At 46.2% G+C, this 16,458-nt stretch overlaps 1 protein-coding gene and 1 pseudogene across 1 annotated transcript in view; both read right to left on the bottom strand.

Moving 5' to 3' along the window:
• LOC119386812 (uncharacterized) overlaps nt 1-16,458 on the bottom strand; it is a 172,510-nt gene that overhangs the window by 27,293 nt on the left and 128,759 nt on the right. The gene's annotated exons all lie outside the window — the stretch shown is intronic.
• On the bottom strand, nt 1,429-2,745 carry LOC119386809 (legumain-like; annotated as a pseudogene).

Here is a 16,458-nt window from a genome sequence, read left to right as displayed (position 1 = left end):
CATCAGGCGTACCACAAGGGTCAGTTCTTGGACCGTTGCTATTTTTAATCTATATTAACGACATTGCAATGAACATCAATTCTAACATTAAACTTTTTGCCGACGACTGTGTTATATACCAGGAAATTAATAGTTATACAGACCACCTTGCTCTGAGTGATTCCCTTAACACAATATCCGAGTGGTGTAAGCTATGGCAGATGTCAATTAGCGTAAAAAAATCCGCCGTGATTACGACAACTAAAAGAAAAGATCCTTCCCACTTCGCTTATGCAGTCGACGGCACCGTACTGACTAGAGTATACGACCATAAATACTTAGGTGTCACGCTTACTGTAGACCTTAATTGGACCCAGCACGTCGATAACATTACCGCAGCAGCACTACGCAAGTTATTTTTTCTTAAAAGATGCCTAAAACTAGCTCCTACCACGATTAAGCTTCTCGCCTATAAGACATTTATAAGACCGATTTTAGAGTACGCCAATGTGGTTTGGTTCCCGCATACGAAGACTAACTTAAGAAAACTGGAAGCAGTGCAAAGAAAAGCCATAAGATTTATCCACAACAGCTACAGGCGCACAGACTCGCAAACTAACCTTCTAAACGCATCCAATCTAAAAACGCTGTCAGAAAGAGCGAAAGAAGCCCGGCTAAAGTTTTTGTTTCAGATTCTTAACAACTTCAGGATAAGCGCGTCCAAATACATTTCCTTTTCCGAATCTCGACTTACGCGTCAAAGGCATGCAAATAAACTAACAGAATATCCATATAGTAATGAAACTTTTAAACATTCATTTTTTCCACATGCCATTAGGGAATGGAATCAACTACACCCATCTACCACAAACACCAAATCGTTCTCGGAATTCGCCAATAAAATTTAAGGTACACACAACTAGTATTGTCCCAATCAGATGTCATACTGCCTACTCCTATCCCCCATTAGTACTTGTCGGTTGCCTCCCCTTGGCGCAGCTAGGAAAACATACAGGCTAATTGCCTCTTTGTCTGAAAATACTTTTCATGGGATGTGATATTACTGCTTCATTGTACAAATGGTGTTCAACCTTAACACAGTGTCACTTGAGTGATTTGATAAATGTATGCAAGTTGATCGTATGTATTTATGTAACCACTGTTTGTTGTTGTAATATATTATTGTAACCTCTTTTTTTTTCTACGTTCGTTTGCATAGTTTATTATCCTGTAAACATTTCGTATATTGTACTGACTTTCTGTATTGCCCTCCTGCTACGCTCTCAGCTGAGAGCAGCAGTATTGAAAATAAATAAATAAATAAATAAATAAATAAATAAATAAATAAATAAATAAATAACTTGCAGTGCCACGCTATTAGCGGTTTCACTAGCTGTCTGGAAAAGAACGCTGAAACAAATGTACTTTCACAGTTTCGAGAACATTTATTTACACAATACCTACAACAGTCGGGTGAGTGCATGACACGTCCATCGCTTCAAGAATCTGCGAAGGCTTGTATGAGGAATCACACATATTCACCAAAACCTGCAGATGCTCAAGGGCGAAGGGGTTTTTCGAGAGACTGAAGCACCGGTCGTTAAAATGACGCACTGCCTTCTCGTAGCAGTCAAAGTTGGTAAGCCGCCGCCTGGAAGTAAGCAACAAGTCGGCATCATACGGGTTGTCTCGAGCCAGGAACGATGCAATCTGATCGACTTTCTTCTTCAGGAATGACCGGTTCAAAAGAGCTTGCCGCAGCTTATCCTTCCAAGTTTTCTTTTCGTAAGCGTAGTACGCCTTTTCGAGTTTTCTCCTTAGAATGGCAATGGGAACGTCCCGGCTGGGAACGGCGTCATATGCAAGCTTTGGAAGCACGACCGGATTTACTTTCTTTTCACCCTGAAATTCGCTTACCGAAAGTCCTCCGATGCTCTTGTCACCGTACTCCATAACATGACTAGTGTTGGTTTCCATTCTTACCATAGTGAACTGATCGAAGAGTGTCTCCTTGTGCAGGTCTTTCTTTTCAGAGTGCTCCATCCAATTGACGCTGTACACGCTGCCCAAGAACGTCTTTCTGTATGTGTCGTAGTAGCAAGCGTACGCAGGCTCACGAAGGTTGGACGATGTCGTGGCATAGACGTTCACATTGTTGGGAAGCAGGCCGTCGAATATGGAACCAGATTCACAAGCGTCCATATAGATTACCATCTTCGCGAACTTCTTCTGCGTCTTCATACTTTTGATGACCTTCATGAAGGGTCGGGCGTGCAGTGTGCCGTTATGAAACGCGATCAGACCAGGTGCTCCATGACCCACAATGTTCACAAAGATGTGGTCACTCGGTCCGCTGGCAATAACTTTACCACTGCCGCCTTTCACCTTCTTTCCTTGGAGGATGTCGAGAAAGTTTTGCGGGCTGACGAGGTCTCCTGTGTAGTCTTTAGGGACGCCCTTGTAAACGTCTGTACCGCTGGGACGATTAACGACCACTCCTCGTGTTGGGTTTGCGCTGGAATTGGCGATGTCATCGTACATCATGACCACGATGCGCTCGTCAGGAATACCGCGGTTGTGCACCACTTGGTACGCGTGATAGATGTTGGCCTGGTGCCGGTAGTTGTCGTAACCATTAGAGCTTGCCACCAGGAGAGCCCAGAGCTTTGGGTCGCTGTTAGCAGCATGATTCCTCGGTTTCGCCACAACAGCAACCGTGGCGGCCAGTGCGACTAAGCCAAGAAAAAGGCACCGAGGCAGAGCCATGATTGCTAGATGTCTTTTCGCAAAATCTCAGAACCTTTTTAACCAGAAGAAACGGTTTTACACAGCGGTCGCGTCTTCCCAACAGATGGAGATAAATGCAGAAAATCGGACACGTATTGTCGCTAAACTGAAGGTTGTCGTAGAAAAGCAGAGTGTTCAAGCGTGACATCAGCACGTCAATATAGGCCACACACAATATGCCATAACAATATCGTATGCATAAGAACCGTTTATCTGTTTTTTTTACGTGAAGAGATCAGAAGTTTCGTTCCCTATTGTCGTTATGTTTCGTGAACAACTTTGAGTCAGTGGCAAGTGTCATATGCATCTGCGGTAAACGCAAAGGAAAGGCGCCAAGACAGAGCGATGAGAGCTATGTGGATTTCCCCGGCGTTCATCGCCGCTTTTTTATATCGGATAAGGAGTTTTGAGGCTCGTACTTTTCTGACTGAAGAAGCGACGCCTGAACAATAAGACATGTGAGTCATAAAGCTGCATGTTTCCATGAAAAAGACGATTGTTCAAATCGGACATCAGTGCCTCGAAAACTGTGAAGTGATATGTTTATAGAACAGCGTTGTGATGGGTTATTTCATGAAGCTCTATTTTCATGGGAAAAGAGTTTGACAACAGTATTGATCCATACATTGAAAAAATTCCGGCAGATCACAAGCATTGTAGGGGTCGATTTCATGCGAAGCAGGCAGCAAGTAGCCTATGCTGCTTTTTTTTTCTTGAGCCAACCGCTATGAGATGAATTGACGGACCATAAGTCACCGCAAACATCGGCGCCTAAACGGTGGCTTATGGTCCGACGTAACGTCGGCACTTACGTTAGGGTAAGGACGTCAGTTTAAGAAAACGAAGTGTATCCTGCGGTTTGGTGATGTGCATAGTATAAGTAGCAATCGTCGGCGTATTCCTCTGGGTTTGAGCAACTTACGACTATAACTTGCTGTGTCTTAGGAATGCGTATTTATTGTTCAAATTGTCACGAAAGCCAATAGCCAACACGGCAACTACACATACATGACATTCTGCCAAAATTACCATACTGCAAGGTCTCTTGCTGAGCGCGTTCCAAGCATTAGGATGCTTGACTGCAACGCAGAATGCATGAGTTCAATCCCTGCTCGAACCACGATGCTTATTCTTTGCCTCTATCGGTACTTTTCGCTCATTGACAACGCCGCCGACACCGGCATCAAATTTTCTACGACACGGGCTCGTTGACATTATCGCGTTAAGACTTCCAAAGCCTATTAGGCTCATACTTCAGTGCCCGTGGTACGGATACGCACCACTAGTGACTGAGAGAAAGAGTTTCATGACGTACATAAGAGGTATGTCAAGTTATTAAAGTCATAACGTGTTAGCCGCGTTCATCTAGCACTCATGTCCTCCTATGCCGATTTTGGTATATACCAAGTTAAGGAGACGACCACAAGAGCGCCCATACATAGGCGGCTGGCTGGATATATCGGTAGATGGAAACGCTCATTGGGCTTTTTGGTCACCTTCGCATTGCTGGGTACGGAAAAAAACGCCAGGCCTGCGCGGAAAGCGCAGCACAGTCACAGCGAAAGCTGGAAGAGCGGAATTTCTAGAGCCCGTTCTAAACTCTCTTGGGGCTACTAATACAAGTACACTAGCAAGGTACCCACTACGCCAATAATCACAATTTTTGTGAAGTTGGGAAGCACCTACTAAGCCATTATTTGTCATTCTGCGGAGAAGCGAGGTACCAGCTACACGTCTGTAAGGCATTTGTGCACTTTGTTGACGCTACGAATGATGACGATGAAGAATTATGGCTCAGGCCTTTGTAATGGGTTGGAAGCTTTGAACGGCCCCCCAGTTATGATATTTGCACTGGGTGACGCCCGGTCACTATTTCCCTCTCCCGCCAAGCTGTAAACATACGTTGACGTGGGAGAGAGAGGGGGGGGGGACAAAGAACTTTATTGAGACCCCGAGGAAATGGATCATGCGCTTATGGACTTCTTTGGCAACCAATACAAGTGCACTTGCGAGGAACCCACTGCGCTATAAATTATTGTAATTTTTGAGAAGTTGGGAAGCAGGCACTGTGCCATTTTTCGTCATTCTACGGAGAGCCGTGGTACCTGCTAAACGCATGTAAGGCATTATGCGCACTATGTTGATGCTGTGCCTGATGACGATGAAGAATTATGGCGGAGCCCTTTGTAATGGGTTGGAAGCATTCAACAACCTACTCGTTGTGCAATTCGCATTGTGTGACGCCTGGTTACACAATTCGCGTTGCGCGACGCTTGGTGCTTATTTTACTCTTCTACCACGCTATATTGCGCATGTTAATGTGGTTCCTTCCCGACATGAAGCCTGTATAGGACCTTTTTGCAAAGCAGTTTCAAGCACCGGCATGGCTCAGAGGTTGAATACTGGGCTCCCACGCAGAGGGCCCAGGTTCGAACCTCGTTCCATCCTGGAATTTTTTTTCTTATTTCGTTTTTTTTCTTATTTCGAGCGATACTGGTTACGGACACCGGCGGCGGCGGCGGCGGCGGACAACTACGGCGCCAAAAACGGCCGCTGAAGTGATCTCATAACAGCTTTCGCTGTAAAAAATCGCGAAACCTTGAGTTCTCACCAAATGAAACACGCCATTGTTCATTGATTTGTACTAAAACGACTGCTATGAGCAATAGCTTAGGATAACCGCGTCATATCGCTACAAATATGGCCGCTGATTGCAATATTGGCTCTGATGTAAGCGCTCGAGTAAAATTAGGCCGATATTAAACGAACAGTTGGCGCTGAAAACAAAACAACGTGCATTACTTAGCTTTATATCGTCGCGTTTCGATCCATGCGTAGAGCTGTCATATGTGAAGTGAATAGCAAAATGTTTTCTAACCACGTCGAGCGTGGCCGTCAGCATTGAAGGGAGGCCACGGAGGCTGGCATTACAACTACAATGAACAAGAAGGAACGAAAGCAAGGGAATGGCTGGATTCTTTATTATACACAGCCTAAGACCAACATACACTGAAGCCAAGAAAGCATAGGGAGCATTTTTTTACCGTACTGTAGTAATTATTACATGAGTTGACATGAAATAAAGTAGACGAAAACACACGTCTTCCTGCGATGAGGCCCGAACGCACAAGCTTCGAATTACGCGTCCGGATCTCTACCAATTCAGCTACGATGGCGGGCGTTCCACGGTCCATGTTCATGGTCATTTCCGCGAGTTATTCGTGGCAGTGTTCGCTAGCGCCACTCGTGGCCAAGGCGGCGTGTGTGGAACGCCATCTTTTTTTCCAAATGGCGTCACGTTGCAAGCGCTATATTGACAAGCTGGCAGCCGTCCAATAAACCCTCGCGTGCTACTTAAAGGTTTCAAATCTGCCGTGACCACACCTTCACTATAAAAGAACGAAAACCAGCAAATGTTTCGTTGTGCGTCGTTTCCTTGCTCGACACAACTAATAAGCGCTGGATAATAAACACTCCATTCATTACACGCTCTGAAATACCCTATATGGTTCAAGGGGGAAGTCATCTCGGAGGCTGTGGGATCGTGTTCCGCCGATGGCACAAGCGTTTTTGTTCACACTATTCCACTTCGATTTATGTAATAATTACTACTCTACAGATAAAACTACGAGTAAGGTCCAATATGGTTGCTCGGCTTCATTGTGTGTTGGTTTCATTCGGTTGAAAATGAAAGCTCTATGAAAAGTTTACCAACTACAGATCGGTCATTTTTAAAAATGCCATTGCTGCAATAGATCCGCATGGATAACGATAGAGATCAGTCTTCAGCAGTTAGCTAGGGCGGCTAGCTGAACCAACTGCCTGACGTCCTGCTTAAAGGGCCCCTCACCAGGTTTGACAATTTTGAGCTAACGAGCGCAATGCATACAATGGGCGTTCACGATCACGTCTGCCAAAATTTGCAACGCTACGCGCCGCAGAAATGGGTCAAATTTCAAGGTGAACGCTGCTTGCCCTTCCTCTTGCGGGCGCGCGCTTTAGAGAATGAGGGGATGACGTACATGAGAAAATGGCCCTACGTAGATGGTAGTGCTGCGACTATAGTGTACACTATAGCTGTGACGTCGCTCCTCTACGTAGACGACTGTGCTCTGACGTCGCCAACAGTAGCACGTGACGCTGCGATAATTATTTGACACGACATGTGTAGTTTGTGTAATTTGTTGCTTGAATAGATTAATAAAACTTGAGAGAAATAATGAGACACACAAAGGTAATGTGTGCGTCTTTTTCATTTTTTTTTTCGTGACTTGCAGCGAGATGCGGGCTAATGCGCCTCCCTTTCCCATGCGTTCGTGTCCCCGCGGTTAGCGCATCGAGCAGACGCCAGCCCTGGAAACGAAAGTAATGTTCTGGCGCGTTCGAGCACTCATTATGCTCGTTTATTCTACCGCGTCCAAGTAAACGTAATGCGGCACTGGCGCATGATACCGCCACTTTCGTGCCCGTACAAATGTCTCAACTTTCACGCCCCGTCCCGCAGAAACAGGCAGTACACCACAGAGAACGCCGACAAAACGCCCATGGCCACTAGATAAAAAAAAAGAGGTGGCGGCCGTGCAACGCCGCTCGTGTGCTCGGGCTGGCTCGGGAACGTCATGCGCACGTGACCATGCATGCGCATAACGTGTTCATGCGTATGTGTCAAGTGAAGAGGGCAGGGACGGGATTTGGCTTGCGAAGGCTACACGGGGCGAGTGGCAAGGGTTTGAAACTCGCCTCCTTGCATCATGGTTTCGCGCCGCTACAAATTATTGTTTTTCTCAGCTCGTATTGAACCGATTTGAAAAATTCTTGCGGCATACTGCTCTTCATTCGGCACACAAGAACTTCCAGCGTCTAACTAAAATTTGCTATGTGGCCTGGTGAGGGGCCCTTTAAATAGGAGAACACAGCGCGGCAAAACACAATCGACGAGAGAATAAAGACCGCCGGACATTAAAATTTATTGGACGTTATGCTCCTTACTTTTGTTCTTCGAAGTAAGATACGGAGTATAAAAATATTTCTGTTCCTAGAGATTAGTCGCGAATATTTGCATATATGTGCTCGCGGAATTATCAGCATACGCTTGCACCGATTCTAAGCTCCGCGTAGTAACTTATCTTGGAGGTTATTTCTCGTGCGCCTTTGAGAAACAATGAGCAGTAATCAGTCATAGGCGCACAAATAGGTACGAGCTGCGAGACCTAATCTCACGCACACGAATAGCTCGAAAGCGACAAAGCGCTTAGGTACGGGCGATTGAATTTATAAATTCATTAACAAATATTCATTTGTCTATTTAGCCTTTATTCAATTGCTGGCTTTCCATACAAGGTTTTCAATAGATTAATCGATATTGTTATGGGGAGGGGGAGGGAAAATGAAACTGGAGGTTATCACAGTGCTCTTAAGGTGGCACCGAAATACTGTGTAGAAGTGTGTGTTTGTTCTCGGCAGAGTGCCCTAATAAGCCGCACTACAGACTCACTGTTTCCCCACATACGCAACTGTTTCTATGTGAAATGTCCCAACTCCGCCCACAGAACACAACAGATCCCTCGTCATCCGAAGATGTACCGGATTCTGACAAGTCTTCGTGGCCTTCGACCACGGACAATCCGCAGCACGTCTTATTTCCACGGGGTGTGACTCGACAGCATCGAAATGGGAGTCACTTTCGGCTGCCAAACTGGTCAAGCAATCGTACCCGAAACATGCAGCGTGGTTGAGCATAGACGAAATGCCGACAGAGGGAACACATATGAGGAAGAAAAGCAAATAAATAACACATAATAATAATATAATAATTGTTGGGGTTTAACGTCCCGAAACCACGATATGATTATGAGAGACGCCGTACTGGAGGGCTCCAGAAATTTTGACCACATGGGCTTTCTTAACGTGCCCCTAAATTTATGTACACGGGCCTCCAGAATATTTGCCTCCAATAAATAAGACACTCGCACTCACAGAAACGGGCTCTTTGTCTCAACGCGGTAGCGTTAAACAGCACGTTTTGCGGAATATGCGGTGTCGGCGTCGATATTGGCGACATTGGTTGTAAATGAAAATCGCGGTTGCTGTAGTGAATAAAAGCTCCCTCGTGTATCGCAAAAATACTGCATACAGTGGTCATGTGGGCAAGAGGTCACGTTAACAGACGTATTATTGCGTGGCAGAAGCGAATTATAGTCTATAGAATCATGTCTGGACGTGAATCAAAGGACTGTAGGGGCCTTCGCAGCACTTCTTCATTTACGCACAGCAACTAGGCAACGCTGTCCACTGAAACCGGCATCGAACTTCACCGTGGCCGAAAAAGCCACGCCTAGCCTCAGCTATCGACGCAGTATAAACGGGGCACTACGATATTTTCTTCGTGCTTGGACCAAGATCCGCTGTTGGAGCTATGCGCCTGCGCGAGGACTCGGCATCGACGCCATTTAGGAAAAAAAACCCGCATTTCCCCGAAGGGGAGTATGAGGAAGTGCGAAGCACGGGGTGATGCTATGAGGGGGCGCGCGCGACTAAACTGCAGAGCCGAGCGAAGGAGACGGCAGCGAGAGAGCACGCGCCAGCCGACCCACGGAGGTCTGGCCGTTTTTAAGTGCAAAGCACTTTTACTGATGATGATGATCTGTCTTCCGAACTCGTTCCAAAGAACCCGCAACGCGTTCAACTTGTTGGCGGCCTTGCGCACGCCCGAGATGGGGCTCAGGTTGTTGTCGAACCACAGTCGATCGCACACCGCGCAGCTATATCCGAAGCTGCGGTCCAGGAAGTCTCGCTTGAAGCGCGCGTCCGGCCGATCGAATTCGAGGGCCCGCGCTCGCTCGCGCATCGCGCGTCCCCGCGCCAGATCGGCTTCGGGGTGCTCGGCTCGCTTCGCACGCTTTCGTTCGGCGTCTCGCCGCCGGCCTTCATCACCACAGGCAATGCGCGGGGCGCGCGCAGCCACGGAGCGAAGGGCGGAGCGCGCGCAGTCACGTGGCGCGTGACGTCGCTGCGCCGTTGCTACAGACGCTCCTCTCCGCTCCTCGCGCCGTTGCTATGGGACGGCGGATTCAGGGTCGCTTATAAAGTGCATTCGCACTTAAAAAAAACATGGTTGATCCCTCCGTCATAGGAATCGGAATAACACGAAAGTAAAATGTGGCCTTATAGAAGTACCTGAATGTTTACTGTACACGGATATACGAGAGTTTGCACAATCTATATTGATGTCGGGCAGCTATAGCACCGTTTAACGTGGACGCGCCCGCTTGATGCTTGGTGGTACATCTCCATGCCGATTACTAACGGCCATGTTCAACGATTAAACAAACCCTTGTGGTAGCTGTAGTAGTTAACGGGGAAAGCGTAATCAGAGAACGAGTTGTGATAGCCAGAAGAGCGTCGCATATTGGACGCAGAATTTGGTCGCCACCCTGTGGCGTGTTAAAATGTGATTGAACACCACGGCCGCACTAGAGGGAAACGCAAAGCGCGTCGTGCTGCCCCGGTAGCCTGGACTAGCCCGGCCGCAATTTTTCTCGTAGCTAGCGCGTATGCGGGGAACGCGGTGTTACAGCCAGGTGAGGCAGGCGCGCGTCGCAGAGGTATTTTTGGTTTTATTAGCGTTATGCTAAGAGCGAGGCCGGCGCTTTTTCGACGCTTAGGTTAAGGTCGCAACCTCGCGGTGTGTTAAGGCACTGACAAAATTGGACTTCTATTGAAAACGCGCCGAATGGGACGAACGTGTAACGCGTTGCAGGTACTAATCGCGGAGGCCACAGTAATGATGAATTACTTTGCTTTGCCGCTCCCAGAGGGCGACCGGGAGAGTGGTAGATATAAAAGGCGCGTTTGTAAGCCTCTAGTCTGTGACCGTGGCGCAATGGATAGCGCGCCCGGCATCTGTGGCTGCGGACCGAGCGGTAGGGGGTTCGATGCCCGTTGACGGAACTTTTTTTCTTTGCCATCTGATCGTGTACATTTTTTCGACGTCATTTCCGTGACGGAAATACGTCACTGAAGTCTTGGTGGACCCCGGCATAAAACACTTTCGTGTTAAAAAAAAACTACAAAAGCGGGCGTTCCTGTGTCGGCACCCTCAGTTTGGCGGCAGTGACTGTGGTCCTCGCAGCTCTTATATCTCTTCATTAATGCAAGAGAGCAAAAACCGCTCGTTATATGTTTTACGCTGGGTAGACGCCTGCACTGCTCCCAAACTGTAGGTCTGTCTTTATACGTGTGAAGTTGATTGCTTTCATCACGGCAAAGGAAATAACGAAAGCGTTCGATGATTTCCGCCGTGAAAAGCGTGCCGAACTTAGAGACATACGCGAAAATGTAAAATTTTGTAGTGACGTTAAGCAACTGTCAGCTGAAATTAAGTCGCTTCGTGACGAGACCTGAAACATGCCAGACAAATAAACGCTCACCTTGAAACAGAAAAAGAAGAAACTGAAAAGTAATTTTGATGAGCTGGAGTAGTATACCCGCGCGAATAACTTAGAAATCAAAGGTGGCTCCAGTGACAAAGAGCCATTTGAATTTGTAACGAAGCTTGGGGACGCCATTGGCGAGCAAAATATTGCTGTCTGACATAGACACGTGTCATAGAATACATGTTGACAGATCTGGAGAGAGGAGTGTAATCGGTCGTTTCGTCCGACGTGACAGAAGGAACGCTATCTTGACCGAAGCAAGAAAACAAAGACCATCTGCCAAAGATATGGGTTTCAAATAAAATCAGCCCATATATGTGAATCTGAACCTGACCAAACGTGCGAGGCAGCTGTTCGGTTTAGCGATTGCTAAGAAGCGAGAAAGAAGCTGGAAGTTTTTTGGGACAAACGGTGGCTAGGTCCTTTGGGCACAAAACGGAGACGTCTAAATTTCTCAGAATTGTGGAACCTGCGGATGTAGCAAAAATGACAATGCAGCCTATCTAATCGGGTCTTATACTACCAAGACTTTGTAATGAATCCTAACAGTAGCCTGTACAGTATAGGCTACTAATAAAAAAAATAAATTATTATTAGCAGTCTTTACTACGATACGACAACAGCGGGTTCAACAAGCTGGTTAATCAAACCTCACATACTTTGTGGCCTCCATTTAAGCGCTTGAAGTATTAATATAAACAAAAATCTTGATATATCTCGATTTTTTGGCAATAAAGTTTGACGCTCAAACTTTTTCGGAAACCTCGTTAACACCAAACATTGTCCCGCCAAGATTTGTTGGTTATACTTACAGCGGCTTAGTAAGTGCTTCCGGTCGCAGCGGTCGCATAGCTTTATACGCCAGAGAACAACTCACGCATGAAACAATTGATGACCTTTGGAATATTTCATCGTGCAGTGAATGCCTTCTCCTCGAGGTTATAACTGCAATTGTTGTCGTGGTTTATCGGCCACCAACTGGCAAAACGAAAGAACTCTTTGACTACCTTGACACTCTCTTACAAAAGCTACACTCAATGTGCGTGCCTTTATTTAATTATCGGTGACTTCAACATTAACATGTTAGCTGACTGTCTCAGCTCCAAACAACTCCAATCGACTTTAAATTCGTACGCACGCGCAAACACGATAACAAAGCTTAGCCACATATTGGAAAAGTCTTTGACGCTACTTGATGTCACTGTCTCAAATCTTTCAAAAAGGAAATTTATTTCGGGGTTGCCGTCATACGATGTAAGTGGCGACCTGCCTATTTTTTCTCTCTCATGAGTATCCTCAACACAAAATTAAAAAAAAAACAGGTCCCAGAAGCGTACCGTAAAAAAACAATATTGCATTAGACCGTTTCCAAGCTGAAGTTGCTTCGACGAACTGGGATATAGTATGCGCAGAAAGGGATACAAAACGGTTTGGTATGACGAACTTTATTCAGGTCCTCAAGATCAACCCTTAGGTTGACGCAGGCGGCTCCGACGTCGGGGCAGTAAGGTTTACCATTACCGCCATTTCGCGGGCCTTCTGAACGGCCTGTACTTGATCTGAAAGAGCTCCACTGCGAAGGACGTTTTGCCACCATCCCCTTTCCTTGTCACAGTCAGTGAAAGCCACATGAAAAGCGGAAGAACATATACGACGGCGCCTTTCCCATCACGAAAATTCACTCGAAAAAGAGGATAGGCAAGCCATAGATTAACAACGCATTATATGACCGAATAAAAAAAAATGTACCACGCTTTTCCCTAATCTCGCGATATATCGCTTCTTGAAGTGTCTATAAAGTGTATCGGAAGAAGCTAAATGCTAACATCAAGCGAACCAGAATATCTTATTACCAATACACATTTGAAATAATTTATGATAATCGCAGAAAAATCTGGAATTAGCTAAATAATTTAACCGAACGTAATAAATAAGGCCATGCTGATATCGCTGCTTTTGCAGACGATAAGAAACATGTCGAAGAATTATGAGCCATGAATGAATATTTTGTTAAAGCTGGCGACTACATAGATGCATCTTCTGGTGTAACAGATTCTCCAGTAGCAGATAGAGAGCGTCTACCACACTCACTCTTTTTAACACGAAAGTGTTTTATGCCGGGGTCCACCAAGACTTCACTGACGTATTTCCGTCACGGAAATGACGTTTTTAAAATGTACGCGAACATACTAGAAAGAAAAAAACCAGAAGAAAAAGTTCCACAAACATGGAATTCGGGAATCGAACCCACGACCTCTCGGTCCGCGACGATAGATCGCCGAGCGTTTAACCCATTGCGCCACATACACATTTGTAAAGAGCGACACAGACGCGCCTTATATATCTAACACTCCTCCGTGAACCTGCGCTCTTGCTCGGGGCGGTGCCGCCGCCTGCGAGCAGAAAAGAGAAGTACTGCATTATGACACTAACGCGCACCGACAGTGAACGCTTCGGTGGTCTCAGCACTACGACGCCTCGATACCAGCATTCGAAGGGACGCTGGCATCAAGAAGCACTACCAACGCCACCTGGGTGGCGTTCGCCCTACTCAGCACATCGGAGCGTAGCCTCCGCAATTAGCTCTGAAAATGTTTCTGAAGTTGATCGCGGAGGCTGCAATTGCGACGCGCTATACGCGCTGATTTGACTCGGTGACGATTCAGTTACGTGCTTTGTCGTTCGCGTTGTGCTAGCGTGTGCAGCGTAGTGCAGCTTGCATATGCACCAACGGTGTTTCTCCGCTGTCTACTGATACGAGTGTGATGGCACCGACTACGAGAACTGCGACATTAGGCGCCGTCGAAAGGCAACGACGTCGGCGAGCTAACGTTGCGCAAGTGAGTTTGGTGCAGCGATGGACACGCCAGGGGGGAGCGGAAAGCCTTCGCGCGTTCACGGCTCAAGCTGAGAACTCTGCCTCTCGCTTTCCAGAAGTTGACCGCATCGCGACCCAACTGGCTGCCATACACACACCGAACCAAGACCGAAATGATCGTACCTTCGCCGAAGCGACCCGCCAGCGGGACGCCGCTCAACAATACGACGCAGGATGCCCAGCACCCGCACAGGATGGTCCACGACCCTCAAATCATGCACCCTTCGCTGCAGCGGACCGCGAGTTCACCAAACTATTCATTGACAACCCGTTCGGTTTCGCCTGCACGGTTTGCGAACGCCTGTGGTTCACGTGTGATTTGCGCGATGCTCCGGCGCGTGCAATGCAGTGTCTCCGGAGAATGTATCCCGGTCGCGAGTCTTTGCAAGACTTCCGCTTATGTGCCAATGTTTCACTTTCGTGTTCTATACCGATTCCTATATCAGAGGGATCAACCACAATTTTTTACTAGTGTCACTCCCTGTGAAGTTGAAAGACTAATTAGTACAATACGTGACAATTTTGCTGCAGGTGTTGATGAAGTAACAGCCAGCGCGACAAAATATGTAGCGTCACTAATTTCACACCCTCCTTTTTATATCTCATGAACACAATGTTAGAAACCGACATCTTCAGATCTAAAAGTAGCCCGCGTAGAAGAGGGGTGCTAAGTATGTACTATCGCGTATCTAACTACCGTTCGACATCTGTTTTACCTGTATTCTGTTTTTGAAAAAGTCATACAGACAAGAATTGAGTGATTTTTCTCAAAACACCAGATAATCAATAAAGCACAATATGGGCTCCAAAAATGCAGGTCTACGGAATTGGCGCTATTATATACCAAAGAAGAAATACGAAAGAACATGGAAGAGAGAACGTACGCCATTGGCCTTTCGTTGATTCTAAGAAGGCCTTTCATGACATTCTATTCTCCAAGTTGCATGATTACGGTGTTGGGGGCGTGGCAGCTAAACTAATGAAAAGTTATCTCAGCGAAAGAAAACACTATATAAAGGTTGGTAACATTGTTTCCCCAGTGAAAACTGTAAACAAATGGCGTACCGCAGGGTTCAATACTAGGGCCATCGCTATTTATAACCTATATTAGTGATGTGTGTGACATTCCACGTTACCGAAAGTTATTTGCGCAGGTAATGCTAACATATTATTACAGGTAGATCACTCATGCACCTCGAAGCTAAGGTAAATGACTCTTTAGTCCAATTGGCACCTCGGCTTCATCAAAATAAGCTCATGCTTAATACATCTGAGAGTTAGCACATCGTATTCCGGCGTACCAACAAACCTTACAAAGAAGACACTAACAACATGTATAAAAACGAGAGGCTGGATCAGGTTAAGTCCCAGAAATTTCTCGGAGTGTGGTTCCAAGAACGTTTGCCCTGGAACAGCCATGCCAATTGCCTCGGATCCGAACTAAGCAAGACCGTTGGGTGCGTATTCAAACTGAACCCACCTATACCGCTTTGACTGAGAAAGAAGATATACCACGCTCTTTTATACTCGCGCTTGAATTATAGCATGCTTTTATGGGGCACTAAAAGTAAGAGTAATTTACAGAAATTAGAAGTCTTACAGAAAAACGTGCGCCGTCTATTTGGAGATTATTTGGTTAGCCAAGAGAGATGTCTAGGAGTCCACTATTTATAAAACACGGTATACTCATAGCAAGGTAGATGTATGAACACAAATTATTACTTTACCTTTATAAAAAGCTTCGCACTATGACAGTACACCAAAGCACACACAAGTACTCAATGCGTAGACAACGAATTCACGTTCCTGCTACCAGTGCTGGGTGTGGTAGAGCCCCAGTACATATCGCGCCTCCTGTTGCTGAATCGTTTTGGTGCAAAATTAAACTTTAACCTCTCAATAACGCAGTTCAAACATCACGTCAAGGATCTATTTGTGAACGGATTAGTGTAAATATAATATGTCTCCTCTGAATTACAGGCCAGTTTGCTCATATTTATTTCTCACTTTTGTGTACCATATGCATGTGCATGTAGCTGTATGTACGCATGTCTCTCTCTCTCTCTCTATATATATATATATATATATGCATGCGTGTGTATATATATGTATGTGTTAGGCCCGTAGCCAAGGGGCCTAGCCCTCCCCCCCCCCCCCCTCGAAATTTTGGTGAAGTAGGCATTTTTACCAAAAAAAAAAAAAAAAACGCCAGGCCTGCGCGCAGGGTTGCCACTGACTTTCGAGTAAATGTCGCCAAACGACGAGCAAAAAGTCGCCAAAAGTCGCCATTCTTTTTTACAAATTTCGCCAAAAAAGTAGCCATTCTAGATATGTACGGCATACCCAGTAATAAAAATTTCCACTCACGTATAGCCCCGG

The sequence above is a fragment of the Rhipicephalus sanguineus genome, chromosome 3, assembly GCF_013339695.2.
Source record: "Rhipicephalus sanguineus isolate Rsan-2018 chromosome 3, BIME_Rsan_1.4, whole genome shotgun sequence".
Taxonomy (NCBI): Eukaryota; Metazoa; Arthropoda; class Arachnida; order Ixodida; family Ixodidae; genus Rhipicephalus; species Rhipicephalus sanguineus.
The sequence above is the reverse complement of the archived record's forward strand: the minus strand, read 5'-3'. Positions and strand labels throughout refer to the sequence as shown.